Source organism: Haliaeetus leucocephalus, unplaced genomic scaffold (assembly GCF_000737465.1).
Source record: "Haliaeetus leucocephalus isolate CR32 unplaced genomic scaffold, Haliaeetus_leucocephalus-4.0 Scaffold93, whole genome shotgun sequence".
Classification (NCBI taxonomy): Eukaryota; Metazoa; Chordata; class Aves; order Accipitriformes; family Accipitridae; genus Haliaeetus; species Haliaeetus leucocephalus.
Window position 1 is genome coordinate 2153983 of NW_010972529.1, and position 13085 is coordinate 2167067.

Genomic DNA, 13085 nt, shown 5'->3' on the forward strand with positions numbered 1-13085 from the left:
TATTTGTGTTCCATATCCTGCCTTGGCAGCTCCAGACAGTCTTTTTTGTGTTGGGCGTAATCTGTGCGAAGATAAAGCGACAGTCACAATCCTAACACTCTTGTGAGCTTAGGGAGTCTGTCCCTTGCACCAGTTGCACTTTCTTGGTTTCCCAAGCCTTGGCTAGCAAGTGGTGGCAGATGATCAGTGCACACTCCTAAATCTGGCAGGTGTATCTGAGAGGCTGATTACAACACATTGAGAGATGGTGACGTTTGTTCCTTTCACCTGGACATAAGGGAAGGCTGTGTTTATATAGTCAGTCCTCACCTAAGTGCCAGAAGAGCCCTTTGTGTGCCAAAGTGAACTGACCTCACATTTGCCTTTAAAGACAGCCCTGGCACCCTGCGTCTGGCACTGGCGGGGCTGCATGCTGCTGCTGAGAGACAGTGGTTTCCCTGCCTGTGTTTGGAGCTTCAGGGACGGAGTCCCACAGAGGTTGCAAACCAGAGCCAGGGTGGGAAGGAAAGAGGTGTTGTTCTGTGCTGGACTTGGACACCACCATGGAAATTAAATCTGGAAGTTGTATTATTTCCCTCTGTGTCCCATTAGTGATTGTTACTAGGCAGCTGCAGTGGGACCCAGCCAGTGTGGAGGCAGTTCCCACAGAAACCCCACGTGACTTTTAAACTGGGCCATATGTAACCTGTTAGCACTAGAGGGGAGAAAAAGGCTCCTAACTGAAGGCAGCCATGCTGAACTCCACCTGGATCTGTGGTTTTGCTCAGAACTGGTGGAGACTTCAATGGGAATATTGACAGATCCTTTATTTAAACTGGGGTAATCAAGAGCTACTGGAGTACATGGACAGGCATCCCACAGCACTTCAGATGGTTGGTGTGGTGCAAAAAATAACAAGGCCTATAAAATCCCATGCTTTGTCTTATCATTTGCAAGTTGTCCTTCTCATACACTTCTAAATCCTTATACCTTGACATCTCTTTATGTAAGGGTCTTAAATAGGGAAAGGGTACATTAGTACCCACAGTAATCCCATCCTTCACCTTGGAGTAGTTTCAAGAAAGTTGTAAATAAAATGTATTTTTGTCCATTAATGGTCTTTATAATTTAAATGGATATTAAATGAGTTATTTACCATCTCATTTCTCTTCCATGTCGTTGCTCAGTAGTGACTATTTCAGCCTTTTTTATTGCTATTACCCTTTTAAACAAATGTATCAAACCAAACAATCTGAAATAGAGTTTTTTCTTTGCCAAAAGCTACCCACTTGTTATTTTCCTACAGATTCTCAGACAGCTGTTAACACTCTATATTCTTCTGGAGGAACATGTATTCATGCCACCATTTACATCCTTTTTGGCTCTGAGACTTGTTTTCTTTCACTGTATCCTGCAGGGAAGATCATCATGAATTCCTCTGTGAAACTGCTCTACAAAACACATCTCTCTGCCTGCAAGCCAAAGAAAGCAGTTTACCCACTGGATTCCCAGCTATATGCAGAGTTACTACATTTTTGTTTGGCTATTCTAACTATCTGAGCTAATTTTGCACTTTTGGACATGATGAAACAGCTGCCACCTGCTAGGAAAGCAGAGGGGATCTATAGTAGACCTAAGAGTATTGCTAGCCTCAAAACTTTAGTGGGAAGCTAAAAGCAATGAGACTGTGTAATTCTGTGTCTGGTGGGTAGGGAGAAATCGAAACCAATTTTGTCTTCAGTATTGCTTATTGGGCTACTTAGGTGCCCTTTCTTAGCTGTGGAGCCCATTTCACAGCACCTAATTCTCCTCACTCATTGTTTATAAAACATTAAGGTACCTGGAAGGGCTTTATGAAATCCACGCCAGAAATACAGGTCTCAGAAGGTAAATCTTCTCTCATTTAGATGGTCTACCCATCCTCCTAGTCCCTGATACACCACTGCTTATTGTTGCATAATTTGCATTAGATGTGGGCAGGGCAAAGATGCTGCTTGTGATTTTGAAGGTTAGTCCCACTTTTTTATTGCATTTCTGTGTCATCCGGATTCTGATTGGGTGTAAAATGACAGGAAAACTTAAAGAAACTACCTGTGAGTGGGAGGACTCCAGGTCAAATGTTTAACTTGAGGAATAAGAACACTGTGAACTTTATGTTTCATGCTTTCTGTTGGTTAATACTTGTCATAATTCTATCTTTTGATATCCTATATTGGCTGCTTTATAGGCCTGCTTGTGATGACTGCACACTGCTTCTGGTGTATCACAATACTCTGCTACTGACTAAGTAAACAGTTAAGAGAATTTCTACCTCTGAGAAGACCTAAAAACCAACTGAAATCAGAAAGCTTGTTGTGAAATACGTTTCTAATTAGCAAGCTAAAACAGCAAGGAAGAAATTAGTTAAGCAGCTCTGTATATATTGATTTTTACAAACAAAATACAAATTCTGAAAAAATAAGATTTAACTCTGTGTGTATATACATGTATATTAGCATTCAGTTATCATTCATTTGCTGCAAGTCTCATTAATTTCTTAGATGTACTTTTCCATTAAGACCCATTTATCTTTGAACTATTTTCTCCCTCTCTCCTATTCCTCATTCCAGGGTTAGTCTCCCTCAAAGAGAGAAGGAGGGACAATTTTCCCCATTATTTTCATTAGATCACTTTTTATTATATTGATTAGGGAAGCATCTGTCGTATGTGAGAAATGCATTTCATCTGACAGAGCTTTCTTTAGCATAATAATATTAGTGTGACGGCAACGTGCATGAGATGGAATAAAGTTGATGCCATATGTATCATTGTATGTTGAGGGGAGTATCCTGGCACCACAGTGTTAAAAAGTACAATTCTCAGGGACTGTAATGGATCCAGGCATTCATTAATAACATAACATTTGTGGTTTGTAGTCAATATCGAAGCCAAAGTAAATTAAAATGTGTAACTCTAGATGCTATGCGTAAGATTTTAAACAAGTTTTTCCTCTAATTGTCAGTGATGAGTTTCACCATATTTTTGGTTTGATAACTGCATATGCCATATTTTTAGTGTTTTCATCTACTTTCACCTTGTTTTGCTTCAGCTGGAAAAGTGGCTTCATGTTAACTGCAACAACATGCCTTTGCTAGCCTTCTTTCCATCAACATCTCCCCCCCCCCAAAAAAAATCAGAAGTGTGTTCATAACCTTAGAGATATTTTGATCTGCAAGAGAGATTTCCACATATAATTAATCCCCTGTATGGTAATTAATCTGTTTGCATATATATATATACAAAGTCCTGTTTTAAAGGTAGGGATAGTAAAGTGATATGTTATGCCTGCGAATAGTGATGCAGTCAGCTGTTCTTGCTCCTGAACCAGGAAAAATTTCTACTACCTCACAGAAGCTTTTCCATGCATAGGAAGAACAGCATGTGCAAAAGCTGAAAGTGGCAGAGCTGAGGAGAAAATGAAGGAGCAACAAAAAATAAGCAAGTCCTGGTAAACATAAAATTGTGGCTGCATAAATAGTAACTAATGTAAAAGAAAAATGTGCCATTACTGTGATGCAGTCCTTAGCTGCCATCATAGTTTGGTTTTCTATAAGTATATTATGTGTCAACTCTGTACCAGCACCGCTGTTATGAATAAAACGAGGAGGCATGGAAACATGGATAAAATGTTATTTTAAACATGTTGGTTTACCTGTTTAAAATCCTTATGGCCAGAATATTAATGCAGCAAGCTATAGAATGGATACACTATAATAGTCACAGTATTTTAGTCTATAAATCAAAATTCATGGTATCTTATTTTTCAGAACATATGGTAGTTGGATGTGAGAGCACAGATGCATCCCACGGTGCAAAGAAGGCGGAGCATAAACTCACTGAAGGCTCAGTACAGAATATTCTAACACAACAGCAAAAAAGAGAAAAATAAACAAATGGCTGTCTTAGCTTAACAAAATAAAACCAAACCCAAACCCTGTTTGCTCACATCTGCATTTCATGGTTTGGATCCAGAGTGGAAGCAAAAGTGTTGAAATACCATGCAAGTAGCTGTCAGTTAGAAGGAGGAAGGCTCATTTCCAGTACATCTGGGTCCTTGGGCTAAACCTGATACTATTGAGTTCCTCTCTGCGTGGTATGGCTCTGTGAGTCAGACTAGACAGCTCTCTGGTTACTTTTCCACCAAGAGAAATGGTGTTTGTCAGAGAACACTGGTCAGCAACATTATGAACTGTAGCAGATGCAAGGTGACATCTTAGCCTTGCTGGTATCAGTAGGGAAACGAATTTAACCTCTGGGTCTGCAGACAGCTTGGGCTTCGTTCATTTTCATTCTCACGTTTAATTTACTATGTACTGCTGTGACAGGTAAAGCAACGAAAGCAGCAAAAAGTTCTTTGGTTTTGGAAATCGCCTTAGGAAAGACATATGTGATGAAAGGTGACATATCCTTCAGAAAGGGTGTGTGCCTGCACTTAATTTTCTCCACAATCTGCAGTTGCATGAATGTGCCAGGTTCTGCTCTGAGGGGCTTTGGCATGCTGTAATTTATGCTAGGGATGAGTCTAGTCTTCACAAAATACACCAGGATGTACAAGTGCACATCAAGCAGTGTAAGTACATCTAAGTGTTCAGGTACAAAGCCAAAGCTAGTCTGATTGCAGTAGAAGTTGAACTGGAAAATGTACTTTTAACCTGCATGATATAGCTAGCAGGGATAACAGAGAACTGGCAGTGCAATGTGAAAACGATGATGGGACCAAACAAATTCAAACTAAATCAAATTCCAGATGATGGTATTTCATCAGTAAAGTTTAGTCTATCAGCAAAGTTTAGTTAAATGGTTCGGCATTACATAGTTTATTGAAAACAGATAAAGCCTGGGTACTGGAAATAGCAGTGTTGTGTAACTGTTCGCGTATTTTCTATTGGCAGTGGTTCCTCATTTTTATGAATTATTCTGTTGTTCTCCCACTAATTACACTTCTGCAACATGTATGCAACAATTAATTATTAAGTTTCATGGGGACTGAAAAATACTTTGAGGTTAAAGTGAAGAGAATATGGAGGTCTGGGAGAACAGAATCATGTAATGACTTCTAGAATAACACTATTTTATATCTGACCTCTGATTGATTCTATTATCAGCATTGTTTGCTTGCATCTAGTTGCTGCCTTTGCATTTCCCATTCTCCAGCTTGTAACTGCTACCTACAGCTGCTTTCCATTCAAATGCCTCACATCTAGTCGTGGTGTCTCAAAGATCTTTATCATCTCTCTCCACAGATAAGTATGTGTAAGTTTCCAGTGACTGACTAGTTAAACTTCAGTCTTGGAACTTCATTTATGATTTGAACCTAAAGCATGTGAATTCAGGATGCTGTCCAATCTGTAGATTTGAAGAAAACTGAGAAAAAAACCACCATGATGTTTCAGTTGTATGTCTGGTTTGGTTTTCTTTTTTTTTCTTTTTTTTTTATTTATTTTGTGTTCAAAAGAGAAAGAGAAGTTCTAAGTATTTCCTCTTTCAGTTTCAGTGTCAATACTTAAAACTTAAGCCCCTTGCTTCCAGGAAGTGCATGCAAGGGAGGCCTCACACGTTCACAGAGGTCCTTTACTACAACAAAGACCTGAGAGTATAAACCTATTTGCAGAGTCAGGTCTGTACTTTCAATGGAGAAGTTAATATCTGCAGAAAAGATATTGGAATGAGGGAGGAAAGACAGTGGAATGCTTCTTACACATGTCGAGGCAATCTGGCATCAGAGTTAATCATATGGCCATCTGTCTTTTTGGAATGAATGTACATGTTTAATTACATAGCTTGGAGCTGCATAAAGTTGTAAATACTGCCGCAATGGTTACTAATGTAAGTAAAGCAGAGATCTTGGGTGCACAAGTTGCTTTTAAGAAAATCTGCAAATTTTAATGTAAAACCTCGCATTACATTACTTCCTGGTCAGTTTTATATCCTAAACACACCAGAAGCATTGTGAAATTGAATTAACTGAAGCAGATACAGCACTGGTAAGTAAAAGAATCGACTCCCCCCCCCCCCCCCCCAATAAAAAAAATCCTACCTTCAAAATACGGAAACTTTTATTGAGTTTTCTTAACTGGTGGAAAGAATAACTTGACCTGCTTGGTTGCTTAAGGAGGAATTATGTACTTAGCTGGGGATCATCTGGAGCGTGTAGGTGGTTCCCCTCAGAGCTGACACTTAAAGGCGGAGAGAAGAGTTCTCCAGATGTAAGTGGGAGGCAGAGGAAGGAGGGTTATTCATAGAATATGAAGGTTATCAAAGTAAGGCCTCTTGTTCTTACTGAGTCAGGTTTCACATGAAGTGGGCCAGCTGCTCCATTAACTATATTAGCCATCTATAGCCAACCATATCCTACCATCAGTATGGTAGAAACTGGAGAAAGGAATGCAATTGATGCTAAAATCCAGCTTTACTTATCAGTTTGATCCTGTGGTAGAAGAACAATGAAAATCGGGTCTCTTTGACATTATTCACTGTTTCCTTTTTCTACATGTTTCGTCACAGTGTTTCTTATTCATGACCTGTCTCAGGTTTGAGTTTTCAATGTTTCGGTGTTTTGGGTTTGAATGCTAAAAAGATACATATTTTTTAATTTTAGAATAACTTTCTTTGGACTTCAGTGGAGGCCCATGAAATCATTTCCACTAGTGTTTGATTTGATTAAGGCTTATTTCTTTGGAAAATTAAACATCTGACAAATTTAAATTAACATTGTTAATTGGTACATATCCAAAACCAGCTTAGCTTTGCATTGTGGCTCCTTTGTGCAAATAATGGGCATGATAATTCTCCAGCATATCATCACATGTGTGTTATTTACCACCCTTTCAGAAATGCTCTGCTGTTATCCTATATGAGCTTGCTGTTCTCCCAGTGTAAAAGAAAAAAAGAGGGAACAAAAAATATGCTGAAGCAGCACTGGCTGCGTGTATGTCACCATGCAATTTATCTCACCAGGAAGTGCGAAGGCAGTCAGAAGTACCCCCTTCTATGCAGTGCCCTTCTGTACTCAGAACTTTCCCATATGCTGTATGCCCCCTCAGTAAAACTGGAGTGTGGACAGCATGAAGCAGCTAAAACACTAACATGAACATTTAGAAGGGTCTCTGTGATTTCCACCTCTTCTTGATAAGCACTCAACTCATATTTTCACAGGGCCCAATGGGCTTACAACTACACTGATAATAAGGGCTCATTTTACTAGTCACCCTCACCCAGCTCAGCATCATAAAATACCTTTCCAAAAGCACCAGGCTGCTCAAATGGAGGCTGGAGCCCTCACAAGAATCAATAACGTACGCTCACAGGTATATAAAGAAAGAGCATGGCTGCAGGGTGAGAACTCGGAAATGGTGTTGTGGGACTTCTGCAGGCAGACATCCTGTCATCAAGGCCTACGCACCCAGTTATATTCCAAATTCAAGGCACAAGTGAGCAGGCTTAGAATTGAGTTGGATGCTTGGACTTCAGATCTGAAAGTTTTAGATAGCTTTCAGACATTGGTGGGAGAGCTGCCAGCAGACATATTAGGAGAATGATGAGTATGAACTTTAGGTGTATTTTATAGTTAATCATATAGAAGACTATAAGAAACATTCTAAGTTACTATCAAACCTTTTTGGAGTAGGAGAGATGACAGCTGAGCAGGGGTGTTTATGGCAATTTTTCTGTATAATTCACACATAAATAAAAAATATTCACATTCATTTGAATGGAAAAGAAACATTTGAAATTTGCAAATTTGAACACATGCTTTTGAAGAAAAAGTAACAATTTCTCAAGAATTTAGATCCAGATTAATGCAATACTTGTGATTGTAGCTTAATAAGTTTTCAGAGTTTTTTTAAAATGTTGATTATTGGTAGAGGATTACTGTGAACCTTCCAATGTGCATCACTGTTTCTTCTCAGGCAGCTTCCATGGCTTCTCTGCAACTTACGTGGGGGAAACGTTTGGATCCTTAATAGCTTTTTCCCTTCTGACCCTCTTAAGCAGGGAAAAGATGCAACTTGCACCAGCTTTCATAAGTCACAGGACAGTGTTGGATAACAATCACTTCTATCTGTCATGCACACTTAGTAAAAAAATCTGGCTGATGAGTGTGTTTAAACACAAACACACCCCTATATAAATATGTAAACACACAAATACAAGAAAGTCTTTCACAACAGATGCATGGAAGTAATATGGACCTTATTCAAATGTGAAAAATCTAGTGTTGCTTCTAGTGATATCCACCACACATAGCCTGTCTGGATAGTAGTATTACTTCTCTCTCAAGCAGAAACCCATGTCCACAAACTTGCAGTTTGTCTTCCCAGGTCACAAAAATAATCAATGGAGAGTACAGGTACTTTTTAAGTATAGTTTCATTTATGTGCTCACATGGCAATCCTACCATGAAATTATTAAAGAGGTTTTAAGGGCATCTTGCTCTTCTAAGAATCTTAGCCCAACTAGAGCCTTCCTTACCACACAGTAGCTAAGCCTCAAGTTCTGACTTCTGCAAAGAACAAAGCTGAGCTGTTTGCAGATCATTGTTCCCGAAACATTTGTAACCAACACTGAATACCATTGCAAGCATTTTTTTCTAGGCTTAAATTTGTTCCCAGGCTGAGGGAACAAAGCAAAACAAAACAAAAAGCTATACAAAAGGATAATACCCTCTACTGTCACCCCCAACAGCAGGTAGAACTTGGTAGACTTGTCTGCAATTAAGGTTACATGAAATTTTCATTCTAAACTCTGTTCCTTTTTATTTTGCAAGATTTCACTGCTTGGGCAGAATTTTCCACACTTGCTCTTTACTTCAAGTGGAATTATTGGGGAAGTTTCAATGAAAAACACCCTGCTCTTTCCAAGAGGGAGATTAGAGAAGAATAGGCTGATTTCCCAATATTAAAATGTATTTCTTTGAAGAGCTCTAGTACCTCCATGTGTTATAGCAACAACTGGCTCTTTGTCATCTCAGTGAGAATGTACTCACATTAAGCCAAGCTGCAAAACTTTGAAAAGTGTTTTAATATGCTCAGCAGAGTTTCAGCAAGGCTTCTAGCTACTTTTTCTGATAGCTTCCAACAAGCTCACCTTGTCCTAGTCCAATAAGTTTACTGCACTACAGACTCAGAGAAAACACCATTAACAACATTAAATTCCCTTTTGGCCTGAAAGGAGGGCATGTCAGACTGAGAGTGAAGAGGACACCATGTGTTTTCCCTCAGCTCTTTCTTTAACTGGGTTTCATTTTGTGGACAACATGACATTTATTTTTATATTCCCCTTCCAAAATTTTCTTCATAGGATGAATTTATTTTCATCTAACTTTAAATATGTAAGTGTAGGTGTATCATATAGCTGTCCAGTCTTCTCTTGTAGTCCGTAGTGACAGGTACACTGAAAGGCCTTTCTTCTCATCAGTCATACATACACAATATAAGCTTGAAAAAAGATGTTCCCTGGTATCTTTCTTTTCTTTCATTGACTACAGGGGAAGACAGACAATTAGCTGAGGTAAATTGACAAGCCTTTAGTTGGCAAAATTAGACCAAATTAATCCCACCCAAACTGAAGATCAGCAACAGAGGCTGAGGGGGTTGAGGGAATGGGAGGGGAAAGGACTAGGAGACCACATAGTCACAGCTAATAGCAACAGTATTTAACCATTAGAAAGCCTGACAACAGACATGGTAGGTGACCGGTGACTTGATGTCTTTACAAGAGGAATAACTTACAAATATACTGGAGTTCAATCAGGAGCAACTGATACAATGCAAAAACTGCCTGAGGACCCAGGGACCACAGTATGCAGACAGCCCAATCAAATGGTCACATTACTTTGCAGCTTTTGAATCTCAACCCATAATCCTTCCCTGTGACAAGATCAGAGGCTCTTGACACTTGCAATTTGACTACAGTGCCAAATATTAACAATGGGAAAAAACAGATTGTTTTGTTTTTTCACCGGTGTCCCTTATGAACTGGAGGCAAATTATTTTTTCTGTATAATAACTGTGTATATTATAAATTGTATAGGTAGAAAGACTGAAACAGTAAGTTGCACTGCAGTCTGCATCTTTTTTCAACATTTATGCTTATAATACTATAACCTTCTAGAGAATTTATTCTACGAAGTGCCTGCTGAAAAAAAATTTTTTTTAATACCTTGCACATCAGTAGATTTCTATGAGCTTGTAATGAAAAGCAGTAGTGATACTAGCACAATCTCACAGTAGCAAAGAAAATTTCAGAATACATTTGTATTCTGTACAATGTGTGCCTTTGCTTATAAGCTATCTTGCATACTTTTACTCGTTTTTAGCAGATTATGTCTATGTTATTTTAAATACTAGCATTACTGTGTTCTGATTTTTTTACTGTTGTATCATAAGTTGCTGTTCTTCTCAAATGAAGAACATATAATAAGATTCTGATCATCCTTTGACATGAAGTGGTTTAATAAAGACAGCTTGCAATCTGACAATGTCACTTTGTGCATAAAGTTATGCAGTGTCAGTGCTTAATTGCCCAATGACCCTTACTGTTTAGTGTTGGAAACTGCGAAGCTGTCCAAGGCAGCAGGCTGTTTCTTTGAATTCGGGCAGGAAGTGCTCAGGTTTGAGGTGGTGCCTTAGTGCCTCATTCCATAGTTCAGATTGCTTCCCCAAAAAGTCTTTACATCTAAACCATTGATTGTGAGCTTTGCTCTACATTTCTGATGTGTCAGAGAAACAAGAGATTAATAGAGTGGGCTTGAGATATTGAAGACCTTGAAGTAAAGACCAGGACACCTGTCCTGGTTTCAGCTGGGATGTAGTTAACTGTCTTCCTAGTAGCTGGTACAGTGCTATGTTTTGAGTTCAGTATGTGAAGAATGTTGATAACACTGATGTTTTCAGTTGTTGCTCAGTAGTGTTTGGTCTAAAGTCAAGGATTTTTCAGCTTCTCATGCCCAGCCAGAGAGAAAGCTGGAGGGGCACAAGAAGTTGGCACAGGACAGAGCCAGGGCACCTGACCCAAACTGGCCAACAGTGTATTCCATACCATGGGATGTCACATCTAGTTTAGGAACTGGGAAGTGGGGGTGGGGAATCGCCGCTGGGGGACTGGCTGGGTGTCTGTCGGCGGGTGGTGAGTAATTGCCCTGTGCATCATTTGTACATTCCAATCCTTTCATTGTTGCTGCTGTCATTTTATTAGTGTTATCATTATCATTATTAGTTTCTTCTTTTCTGTTCTATTAAACTGTTCTTATCTCAACCCAGGAGTTTTACTTCTTTTCCTGATTTTCTCCCCCATCCCACTGGATGGGGGGCGAGTGAGTGAGCGGCTGCGTGGTGCTTAGTTGCTGGCTGGGGTTAAACCACGACAACACTGAAACAGAGTTGAAATTTTACAGACATGTAACAAAGACCAACCTGAGGTCTTTGCAGCATTGTGAGCAAAATAACACCCAAGTCCTTAAATGCTACCAATTCCATGAAAGAGTTAAGCAGAGAATGTTAAAGACTGACATTTACTTAGAAAGGTAAAACTGAGAGAGAATTCCTTCATCTTGGGACAGATTTTTTATCTACCTTGCAAGTGAGTGTTTTTACCAAGTTATTTGTTGTATATTGGCACTTAAGGGTTTGGGGTTTTTTTCACAAAATTTTGAAAGCTTCTCTGATATAGGGAGGACTTTTAAAAATACTTTTGTAACTAAAGAATGAAATTCCAACCCCTACTTTTAATTTCCTTAGTTTTACCTAGTCTTCCTTTTAATTTCCCTTTTTATAAATTTCTTTTCTTTTGCATCTTCTTGGTTCACTCTTTTTTGTTAAAAATAACACTTTTTAAAGAATTTTTTTTTTATTCTTCTTAACCATTCTCTCTGTATTTCACCTGTCTGTTACTTTTGTGTGCATTCAACTTGGGAAAGAAGGGTTTAGCACTTCAAAGCAAATCCTAAGATCTGCTTTAGAATTTCATATTTGAAGGCTTAAAGAGATAGTTATAATTAACAAATTGAGAAAACACAAGTTACCAAGTTACTCGCATCTTCAAATAGAGTTCAAGAACCATCCTGTCTCTACTGAGTCTTAAAAAGCAGACCAGACATTTCTGAAAAAGATGATCTCAAGTATTTTAGATAACTATATACAAGAAAATTACTCAAGCTGAGATGTGAAAATAAGCTTTTAACTTTCATTTTACCAAACTTTTTTTTTTTTCTAGTAAATATTGACAAAAAAAGTTGAAAGAGTTCTTTCTGAGCAAGGACAGAGATCATTAGTGTTGCATGCTTTATTTGCTCTGCACATATTAAAAATTAAGTTATGTTCTTCTCCCATCTTCACCACTTCTCCCATGGTTGTCTGAGAAAAACAGAAAGACTGCAACTTTCCTCATTCTCATTTAGGCTTCAGCAGTGAGAAATGGATTATCTATGAATCAATGATTAGACAGAAATAAGGAGAAGAAAGATGGCAGTTGGGCCCAAGGAATAATCTTACACATATTTCTTCCAGTTCAGTGCTGCTGTCTTGCACAAGAAAGAAAAAATCCATTCTACCCTTTCTTTTTTTTTTTTTTTTTGAGTATATTAGGATCCAATGATCTGGCTGTGAACAAAACACCAGTCACCCACTGCAACTGTGAATGAAGTCTTCTCTTCCATGCTAGGCTGCCATTAGGTTTTGTGTTTTAGTTGTCACAATTTGGCAGGTGCTACTGCAGATGGCTCTTAAGAGGCATGTTTCCCTATAAAGTTGTAAGTAGAAGTAAGTTTGAGGTACAAAGCTCTTCAAGAAGATAGGAATGGAATTAGGGCTTCTGCTGTCTGAAGAAATCAGGACAGAACATCCTTTTTATAAAGGAAGACTGGAGATCCCACTGACTGCAGCATAATTATGTCAACTCTGTGGCAGCGGTTCCGGAGCACGTCAGCCACAAGGAACAAGTTCAAGCAACTTCAAAGTCACATAATACACCTGACTGCGGAAAAGGTGCAGTTCCAAATAAATGCTTATATGACTACAAACTATTTCAACAGTCAAGTAATTTATTTGAATTTTATCTTGGTTTTATGT